This window comes from Silene latifolia, chromosome 1 (genome assembly GCF_048544455.1).
Source record: "Silene latifolia isolate original U9 population chromosome 1, ASM4854445v1, whole genome shotgun sequence".
NCBI classification, from domain to species: Eukaryota; Viridiplantae; Streptophyta; class Magnoliopsida; order Caryophyllales; family Caryophyllaceae; genus Silene; species Silene latifolia.
Genome location: NC_133526.1, coordinates 71,201,819 through 71,213,304, shown reverse-complemented (window position 1 = coordinate 71,213,304; position 11,486 = coordinate 71,201,819). Strand labels below are relative to the sequence as shown.

The 11,486-nt window shown below is 42.5% G+C and overlaps 1 non-coding gene across 1 annotated transcript; it reads left to right on the top strand.

The window, feature by feature from the left end:
- Positions 1-10,812: 10,812 nt before the first annotated feature.
- On the top strand, positions 10,813-10,919 carry LOC141618025 (small nucleolar RNA R71). The gene has a single exon (XR_012531278.1). It is a non-coding gene; the product is annotated as a small nucleolar RNA R71 (small nucleolar RNA).
- Positions 10,920-11,486: the final 567 nt, after the last annotated feature.

Sequence of the window (11,486 nt, the reverse complement as noted above, 5' to 3'; positions counted from 1 at the left end):
GCATCACTCTTCACTCATTTTCTTTCATTTCTTTTTGTTATTCCTTTTCTTCTTCATTCAAGCTAAAGATAGCTTTTGTTTCGAATCCAAATAGGAGGCCGGGAACATCAGATCGTTCTCGGGCTACACGACGGCGATGGGGTGCTACGAGAGGCTGTCGGCTGAGGAGCGAGCCATCATCGAGCGGGGAGCGTTTGGTGCTTTGGTGCAGGCTTGGAGGGATATCACGAGGAGGAAGCTTTGGGCTAACCTCAGCCTGGTCCGAGCTTTTTTGGATCGGTTTTGGGAGACGACCTCCACATTTCACATGCCTTTTGGCGAGGTGGGGGTCACGTTGGAGGATTACGACATGAGTTTTGATTTGCCATGTGGGACTGAGGTGGTGGAGTGGCCGGAGACAGCCATGAGGGTAGACTCGGCTGAGGCTAGGAGATTGATCGGCTGGAACTTGATGCCGAAGGCTGCTGCAGTACCCGGGTTGGTGCCTAGTTCTTACGCCCGGGACTATTTTGCGGGGAAGACCCCGACGTCGGTGGTGATCGAAGGGAGGGAGACGGCTCCTCCTCCCTGTACTGCAGAGCAGAGAGTCCGCTTGTGGCTCTGGTGGTTCCTGTGTTCGATCTACCTCGGAGACAAGGGAGAGAGGCTATCTGTAACACCCCGGCCCAAACCGGGTCGGGAGCGGTTACTTATGATAGCTCACCAGGCTGTGTACATGGCCCACAAATCAACACGGGTCCTTTACAGCGCATTTTGTCCTCACTCATGCGCATCCCGGAAACCTTCCCAGGAGGTCACCCATCCTAAGACTACTCCCAGTCAAGCACGCTTAACTTTGGAGTTCTTTCACATGGATGACCATAAAAGAAAGTGCACTTTGTTGATATGAGTAGTACTTTCAATCCCTTTAAGCACTAGTCATTTAAGCCTATCATTGGACCTCTTCAATTACCGTGGGGTGTTACACTATCGACGAAGCTCCTCCCCTTTCTTTCTGACCTGAGCGACCTAGGCCGTTGGGATTGGGTCACTGCTGGTTTTGCGGTCCTCATTCGCTTTATGAGGGCCATGGTTCATCCGGAGTTGATGGAGAAGGGGACTTCTCCTGCCGATGTTGGCTCTGGACTGTTGTTGGAGGTATGAACCTTCATTTCATTTCATGAAAGATCATTTCCTTTTCTTATCGAATCACGAAAGATCGTTGTTGACTATCTTGTTTTACAGGCGTGGGTGTACTCCTACTTTCCGAGCCTCGCGCCCAAGAGGACGGAGCCGGTGGAGAGGGCCTATCCCGTTGTGAGGGATTGGGTGATGTGCCGTACGAGGAGCTGGCGTTCCTTTCACGACGTCTGTCGACGGGAGGTGAACGCTCTTCAGTTGGACGGTGTGAGTATTTCACCTTGCGTTGTTTGTCTTTCTTCATTTTCCTTTTAGAACTGATCATAATAATGACCCTTCGTTTCCTTTTCTTAGTGGGTGCCCAGGCCTTGGGTGGACTACGCTGGCGCTCCTCCCTTTGTGGCTGAGGTCCTTCGACGTAGGAGCTCGAGCCGGTTGCTGCTTAGGACGTCGATGGGTCCTGTGTGGTACTTGGGCGAGCGTTGGACTCGTCAGTGCTCTCGGGATGTCTTGACGGTTCCCATCGATCCTCCTCGGACGATGTTCAGGGAGCCTTCAGAGGCTGAGAGGGAGGCTGACCTGGCAGGCGTTGGTGGTGACGCCCTCCTTCTTCCAGGTGAGGACTACTCGGCGTTCCTCTACGGAAGGTTGGCGTACTGGCCGGTCGTGGTAAGTGTTTTACTCTTACTTTGATCATTTTGAAAACACGATGAATGATCATCGGTTAATGGAAATCATTTGACATTGCAGGAGGTCGAGGCAGCGGGCATCGAGCCCCCAGAGTACCCCGAGACCCTTGAGTACACTGATGCGATGGGGATGACGATGATCTCCGAGCTGCGCGACTTTGATGCGGCGGTGAGAGATGCTGGCTTAGACGAGTGGCAGCATCTGATTCGGAGGATGAGTCTCCTAACTTGTGTAATTTTGTGTAAGAACACATTTGCTTGAGTCTGTCCAATCGTTTAAGAATCTCTTCTTTCGAAATGCAGGTTGCGCCATCCCGGTTCGTGGCTTTGTGGAAGGCAGCCAACCGGCTGGGAGCTACTGCCGTCGAGGCACTCGTTGGCGGCCGGAGACATCAGGTATGAACCTTCCGTTTACTTCATTTTCGAATCTCCTAACTTTCCTTATGTTTGAAATGATTGACATGAGCCAATTCTTATCGTTAGCAGAGGGAGCGCGAGCTGGAGCGAGAGCTAGCCCAGTCTCGGGAGGAGACAGCTCGCCTGCTGAGGGAGCTCGAGGTCCGTGACGCCGAGGTTGCTGCTCTCGAGGCGAGAGTTGCTGAGCTAGGCGGCGACCAGCAGTAGTTTGCTTGTTGTTTTTTTTGTCTTCGGCTGTATTTTGCACATTTTGTACATTTTTAGGACCCACATTTTGGACATTCGGACTTTGTTTTGGGGCTCGAGCCCCCAGTTTGGCGTACATATCCCCTCTTGGTTGTATATATGATGGCTTGAGTGCCTTTGCTGCTGGGTTGCTTTGTTTGTACCTGTAGGTTAGCTTTGAACAGGTTTGGTAGATGACGGTTTATGCCGTCATGCTGCCGAAATTTACACAGAAATCACATAGAACATACATTTGTACACATGGCCTAAATTAGCGCAAAACAAAAAATGCAAAAAATTTGCCGGAAATGACCGGGCGGTATGGAGGGCGACTCCCTAAAAAAAGGAAAAAATAGAAACATATAAGTTTGAAATGTAATGTGGAACGGGAGTGAAATGATTGCCCAAAAAAGAAAATTAAAAAGAAATGTATAAGTTTGAAAATGAATAAATTAAATTGGTGAAATGAGTCCCCAGTAGAAAATTAAAAAAAAGAAACGGATAAGCGTGCTAAGATGACGAAAATGTCGATATCGCCTCGAAATGCGTGCCCGTGGAATTAGGAAACACGAAACATGGCAATTTGACGGATTTACCAAAATAATAACCCGTATGAATAGGAAATTATTAGTTGAGGAATTAGGAAAGATCCAACGCGGAAAAACACAGAAAGAAGGCTGAGGAAGAGGCGCAGCAAGAGCTGCGTCCCTTTGAAGAGGCGCAGCAAGTGCTGCGCCTGTTCCCCAGTGTATCCGTCCTGACGGATTTTAGTAAACAGCTTTTAGTATAAATAGAGACGTCGAGGGAGGTTTTATTCACATAATTCTTCCGTCTTTCCTTCGTCTTATTACATAAAGCTCTCAAAATAAGCATACATCATGAATACTCTCGAAATTCGTCTAAAAGAATGGACAAATGAGTTCTCCAATGTGGAGAAACACGACATGGGAGCCTATAATTTTGGATCACTTTTGAGCTTGAAGTTGATCAAGGTGGTCAAACCGTTCCTAGATGCTTGTCTAGATTTTTGGGACCCGAATTATCACGTATTTGCCCATTTCCCGAAGAAATAGCTGCGATTGGTGGTTGGGACCCGGAACATTTGCCTGCTATTCCCTCTACTTCTCAAGGATATAAGAACAAGTTTAGGGATATGCTTGGGTTGACAAGAGCTAAGGTGGACCGTCTTGTGACCTCAAAGGAAGTGCGAATGTTGGACTTCATTGATCGATTCATCAATAGGGCAGATCCCACTAACTCTTATGTTGCCAGGCGAAGGGCATTCGGGTTTTACCTATTACATGTATATGTCCTTCAGGGGCATGTTGATAAGGATTTGAGAGGTGATGGGTCGGGACTATATCTTTTCGGTTACTTGCCGTTAGGAGAACCTAGACCAAAACACAATTTATAACTTCACCAACAACTCTACAATTAGTAAAGAGGCAGGTAAAGGTCGGATCCCAAGGGACGGGAATTGAGATGAAATTTCTATTGCAACTAGCGGTGTATTAGGGGTGTCACAATTGGGGTTTGATGTAGAAGATCACTAAACTAAATAGCAATAAAAGTAAACAAGCAAGATGAATTAAAAGGGTTGTAAACAATTGATAAAAAGCACTAGGGTGTCATGGGGTCATAGGGGATTCATGGGAATTGATCATACAAACATGTTCTGAAATTATAAGCAAGCAATTATTGTTGTGATGGATTGAGTTGGTTTATATCTTACAATCCTAGGAAAGTTTGGGTCCCGGAGCAAAATCGAATAGATTGTACAACACCTACAAGTCGACTTAGGCTTCCCTACTTAACAACATGCATGGTCTAATGAGACTCGAGTTGGTTTATGTCTTACAAGTTTCATTGAAAAGATAGGTGATGGGTAAAAAATGCAAGGATTCATAGGCTCGCATTTCATCAAACATAACATGTGCATGAGTTGAGATCAAAACAAGCAAGCAAATAAACCATGAAAGCATATTAATTTAAGCATGAATCATTCCCCATGTTGGTTTCCCCTAATTACCCATTAACCCTAGCTAAGGAACTACTCACTCATTATCATGTTGAACATGCTAGCAAGGTTGTCAATCATACCAACAAAGTGAAACATGATGAATAAATGAAAGTAATTAGCAATAATTAAAAAGGGATTAAGAGAATTATACCTACTAATGATTCCAATAATAAAGCAAAGAATAAAAGAAGTACTTGATGCTTGATTGAGAGGCTGTCAATCTCCCAATAATAACCCAAATAATCTTCAATTACCCAAAATAAAGGATGAACAAGAGAGAGATTAAGGAAATAAAACTTGTATTAAAACTTGATTAATTGTTGATTACAATATTAAAGAGAGATTTGATTGATATTAACTACACTAAAGATTGCTAAGAAGAACATACTCTTCTAATTAGACTAATGGGGTATTTATAGTGGGGATTAGGTGTAGGAATTAGGGTTAACTAAGGGCTTAAATGACGATTAAGTCCCTACTTAAGGAAACGCCGGTATTTTTGGAAGGATGGGCATCTTTCTTGAAGCTTGAAGAAACGAAATTTATCACTCGGGAATCCGTGCGTCTTTAGCACGGGACGGCCGGATTCGTGGGTCTCTGCCCGGGCGTCTTGGGGAGAAGACGGGCGTCTTCTGGTGTTGCTGCCCGGGCGTCTTGGAGTGAAGACGCACGGATTGTGAAGGTGGAGGACGGGCGTCTTCAGGACAATCCGCACGGATTGCTGCGCAGTTTCATTTTTCTTCTTTTCTTCCTTTTTCTTCATAAAATCCTTGGGGATTTCCTCGCGGATGCAAGGATCTTTTCTCATCATTGCCCATTTACTATAGTATGTACAAAGGCCTTCTAATATTGTCTCTCCTTGATGCTTGGTCATTGAATTCAATCAATTTAGTCTCGTTTTGCCATGAAAATGCAATGTTTGCACTCCTTTCCTACCAAGGACACAAAACCTCAAAGAATATGCAAAACAAAGAACTAAAGACAATAAATGACCCAAATATGCACTAAAAAGCATGGGAACAAGGCTAATTCGAGGACTAAATGTGCTTTAATTATGGTCACATCAAATATCCCCAAACCGAACCTTTGCTCGTCCCGAGTAAAGAGGTGACAAAGACTAGGACCATTATTTAAACTAACCTAATAAAATAGCCGATATGAGACAATTAGCGGGTCTCACTCCGCCCCTTCAACTCACAACAAGACAACCATGAGGTAGGATGCCTTCTTGCAAGGCAAGGTGGGTCTTGCTAAAATGGCGACACATCCAAACACTAAGCACACAAAATCAAATAATGGATGCATCTACAAAAGGAATAGCCACTTTCCTCATCTAAGTGGCGGAAATTATCTACAAGGGAAGCAATTCAAGGGTACACACTCCTTCATAGATGCAATTTCTTCAAACTACTAAGCCTAGAAGGATATCAATAAATCACTTCCAAGTTGTGTCAAGCTAGGGTACCTTTGTCCTCAATCGTTAAATGCTTTTGTCAATAGTAGACTCCCTATGGTGTTAGAAACACTGGAGGATCGCGGAATTCCCCCTCTTGCCTAGACAAGAAGAAGGGTCGTCCCCTCTCTACCATGCACAAAAATGGATACGGTGGATAAAAGGATCAATAGTCATTTGAGTTTCACTTTTGGAGTTTGCTTTTGTTTTTTGTTTTTCCCTCCAATTTCATGTGGCATATAACATTTGAGAACACTTTCTTGCTATTCTTTTTTATTTTTGGCATTTCAACACTTGACAACTTTCAACTTTTCTTTGCATTTCCTTTTGAACATTTTCAAAGTCACCCCATATGTAGTGAGGGTGGCTTATATTTGAAGCTTTAGGAGTTCTATTTTTGCTCCTCTTTTCATTTGATGCATTTTTTTTTTGCAAACTTTCTTTCACTTTTTATTTCATTGAACTCAAATTGATTTATTTTTGTGCCCATTCCCTTTGATGACAAAAATGTGGTAGAACATGGATGATGGATGGATGGATGCATGGTTTCAAGGGTCACCTTGGAATAAACGGTAGCCAAGGAGTTATCACACCACAAGGTACTCTTGACTAGGCCTTAATCCATGGGTCAAAGGATACTAGCATGACACATCCTAGGGTGTTTTACAAGTATTCTAACAAGCAAAGTCTTAAGAAGAAAAAGCATCTACTAGGGCCTATATACACTCGTCAAACTTCCCAAGTAGACGGTTTCGCAAAATTTTTCTAACATGCAACTACATGCCATGATGCAACTAACATATAAACATCCTAATGCAAATGATTCTACCAACTAATATGACATATACACTAAATGCAAGTCCTAAGTTCACATTGTTTACCGCATCAATCAAAATAAAGCCACATAGTCATTAACATAAAGAGGAAAAAGGAGATTGGAAAGATCATACCATGCGGTCTTCAATATCCTCATGTCTCGGATGTGGCGTAGTCGATCAATGTGAACAAGGATAAAACAAACACAATATATATATACAATATATACATGACTACACTATAAAGGAAATGAACTTGTTTTTGGTTTTTCAATTTTTAAAATTTTTATGGTTTTTTGAATAAAAGTTAACTTAGGATTCCTCATCCCCACACTAATATGGGCATTGTCCTCAATGGCCAAAATGATGGGAAATCATGCAAGCATGATGCATGAATTCTACACTAAATGTAAGCTACACTAATCTACACTACATGATGCATGGGTTTTTGTTTATGACGGAGAGGATAATTTAGATTACCTCTCGTTGTGTATGCATGTACTTCCCCAAACCGAGTTAGACATTATTTCTAATGTCCTAAGATTGGGTGTAGTTCATGCACACACGATGCAATGCATGAAACTAAATTTGTCATTTTGGATTTTCAAAAGGTGGGAACAATAAAATAAGAACACCTCAATGGGGCCGAGGTGTTAGTCCTCTATGTTGCTAGGACTCAACCAACCATGATCAAGATAAAGTAAATAAAACAAAGAAGTAGACAAACCTCAAGAGGGTAGGAGCCTCCAAAGCTTGCTAATCTTCCATCATATCATCATCATCATCTTCCTCAATAGAAGTGGACTAATCACCACTTCCCTCTTCACTTTCTTGTTCACTTTGTTCATCATCCTCTTCTTCTTCTTCACCAGCCTCTTCTTCAATGTTATCATCAACAACCTCATCATCACCCGGAATACCCCTAGATGCACCCGGAAAGAAGACTTCCCTATCCGCCCAACTAGGCAAAGGACCAAATCGATTTTAAGATGAAAGGCTTTGCCTTTATAATTTCAAAAATCGACTCAAAGGTTGAAGATTTGGTGCTTGGTTTGATTTTTATTGAAAGAGGAGTGATTAATTTTTGTTGAAAGGATGTTTTGATTTGATTTTGATGAATGTGGTTGAGGAAATCTTGTTTTGGTGATGGAGAGGATGAGGGTTTTGAGTTTTGGGGTTTATGGGTAGTGTTTTGAATGAAGAAATGAAGAAATGAATGTGGGAGGGGGTTTATAAAAGACCCGAAAAATTTGAATTGCAGGGGGAAGCCGTCGGATTTCCTTCGGGACGCCCGGATTCTGCCAGTTCTGGGCTTCAGGAATCTCGCCTAAAGAAGGGCGTCTTTGAGCAAAGACGCTCGGATTATTCAGCTGTGGGACGGGCGTCTTTCCTTGAAGATGGGCGGATTCCTTTCCAGTGATTTTTCTTGTTTTTCTCAGCCAAAAAGACGGGCGTCTTCTTTTGCAGGACGGGCGTCTTTTTGAGGACGGGCGGATTCTTTTGCAGGACGCCCGGATTTGTCAACAGTCCCAAAATTTCAAAAATTCAGCTCACGAAGACGGGCGTCTTGTGACAAAAATGCTCGGGTTGCCTGAAGACGGGCGGATTCTCTTGAAAACGCTCGGATTCTGCCCCTTTTACCAGGATTCAGTTCCATCCGTGTACTTACATATCCCTTGTCATTTTTCATTCTTCAAAATCCCGTGTTCTTCATTGTGGGGGCACTACTAAGGCATGAATAGCCTAGGCAATTGTTATCCCCACACTAAGCTAAAGCACTACACATCAATTGAAATCATTAGTCCCTCCCTCACTTCTCTAAAAAATGATATTATCTTGATCAAGGTATAAAAATCCAAAAATGACAAAAATGCAATGTAAGAATTAAAATGCGAGTTAGGGAGTTAGAAATATTTACAAATGGTGGTTTAGGGAGGACTCCACCAAACTGTCATCTTTAGTGAGATGTCATGGGGGCATGTCCAAGGTGTTGTTGATCAACACCTTGAAGAAGTAATCAAAAGCTTTTTCATTATCATGATAAAGATCTTCAATAGATCTTTGCCCTTGTTGTCGGTCTTGATCGATAGCATTACCAATATAGGGATTGAAAATCCCTTCAAACTCATCGTCCCAAAGACCACAAACTTCATCTACTTGATCACTAAAGATCTCTTGAGTTGATAGAGACAGCTCTCCCAATTTCTTGTCTTGGCCAATGAGGCCATCCTCTTCATTGCTTGACTTTGGTGAGCTTTGCAAGCTCTCTTTGTTACAATTCACTTGCTCTTTGAATGGAGCATCTTCAATTTTCTTCTTCCATTTGAGTTCCGACTTCTTCCTATCATCCTTCCGGCTATAATGATCAATCATAAAACATGGTTCATGCAAACGGGGAGCTCTCATGGTCTTGTCAATATTGAAAGTTATGCTCTCATCTCCCACTTCTAGAGTGAGCTCTCCATGTTTTACATCAATCACCGCACCCGCGGTGTGTAAGAAAGGTCTTCCTAGAATGATTGGAATGTTGGAGTCTTCTTCCATGTCAACAATGACAAAGTCGGGATGAAAAATTTCCCAATTCGTACGGGAACATCTTCCCATATCCCTAATGGTGTCTTCGTCGATCTATCGGCCATTTGGAGTGTGATATTGGTGCATTTAAGCTCTCCCATCCCCAACCTTGTACTCACCGAGTACGGCATAACACTCACACTAGCCCCTAGATCACATAAGGCTTTGTTGATCGTGGTGTCGCCAATGGTACACGGTATTGAGAAGCTTCCCGGATCCTTGAGTTTTGGAGGTGAACTCCCTTGAAGTATTGCACTACTCACCTTAGTGAAGGCGATAGTCTCAAGCTTCCGGATCGACTTCTTCTTTGTGAGGATGTCTTTCATGTATTTCGCATAGGCCGGCACGTGATTGATTAATTACGTGAAAGGAATTGAGACTTCTAAATTCTTCACAATTTCCATAAAATTTCCAAGTTGGTCATCAAATTTGGGCTTGGCTTGACGACTTGGAAAAGGAAGTCTAATCATAATGGGCTCCTTCTCCTTGACCTTGTCTTCATTTTTCTTTGGAATTTCTTCTTTTAATGGTTCCCCATCCTTGGAGTTTTGCACAATTTCTTCTTTGTCACTAGCTTCCACAACTTCATCCTCAACTTGCTTCTTCGGTGCTTCATACCTTGTACCACTTCTCAAGTGAATGGCACTAACCGTTTCATGTCTTGGGGTATTACTTTGAGGTGGTAATTGCCCCTTTTGTCTTTGTGAGCTTGAAGATGCTAGTTGAGTCAATTGGGTTTCGAACATTTTGGTGTGAGCTAGGATGTTGTTGATGGTGGTTTCCTTTGCTTGACTATCTTTTTGCATTTGAGTGAAAAACTCTTGTTGATTCTTTTGCATTTGAAGGACCATTTTTTTAACATCAAAACCTTTGTCATTTTGTTGATTGTATGGAGATTGATTTTGGTAGCCTTGGTTTTGGTTGTAAAAGGGTCTTTGATTTTGGTTTATCATGGGAGGTGGGGTGTATGTTGTTTGAGGGTTTTGAACATTTTGGCTTTTGTATGAGAGATTTGGATGGAATTTGGTGTTTTCATTGTAATAGTTGGAATAAGGGGTACCACTCTTGTATGCTTGGAAAGCATTCACTTGTTCATTTGTTCCCCTACATTCACTTTGGTCATGTCCCAAAGTTCCACAATTCTCACATATCCCACTTGGGATTGATGAAGATGCCGTCATGGCATTAACATGATGCTTTTGGGATTTTGAGGCTTCTTCAAGTCTAGCCATAGCTTTTTCAATCTTCAAATTGATGGTATCAATGTGAGCACTAAGTTGAGCACCCAATTGAGTAACGGAGTCCACTTCATGCTTTCCTCCTCTAGTAGCCTTACGAGGTCTACTATATTGTGAGTTATGGACCGCCATTTCCTCAATTTTGTTCCAAGTTTGATTGTCATCGACTTCAGTGAACATTCCATTTGATCCCATGTTGAGAATGTTCCTTGAATCTTCATATAGACCGTTCCAAAATTGTTGTACCAAGAACCACTCACTAAGTCCATGGTGAGGACATGAGCGACAAATTCCTTTGAATCGCTCCCAAGCTTCATACAAAGATTCTTCATCCCTTTGCTTAAAACCCGTAATTTGAGCTCTTAGCATGTTAGTCTTTTCCGGTGGATAGAACTTTTTGTAGAAAGCTTGAGCCAAATTTTTCCAAGAATCAATTCCGAGAGTAGCCTTATCAAGGCTTTTCAACCATTGTTTCGCGGTGCCAATTAGAGAAAAAGGAAATAAGACCCATCGAATTTGGTCTTGAGTTACACCAGTTTGAGAAATCGCATCACAATAATCGCAAAAAGCCTCCATATAAGAGTGAGGGTCTTCACTAGGCATCCCCCCAAATTGGCTTCTTTCGAATAATTGGATAAATGCGGATTTGGCAATAAAATTTCCAGTTAGATGTTGTGGTGTGGGAGTACCATTGGGTAGGTTCTCCTCGGTGGGTACGGAATGTGATGAAAACTTAGGCATTGTGGGTTGATTTTGTGTTGTATTTTGTGTTGGGTTCTCCTCACCTTCTCTTGCAAAAGGGTTGAAGAACTCAATAGTTGGTTGAATAACCTCACTAACACCTCTCAAAGTTCTCCTAGCAAGTCTTCTATTGGTTGTCAAAGTTCTTTCAATTTCACGATCAAAGGGTAACAAGTCACCTTGTGACCTTCTAGA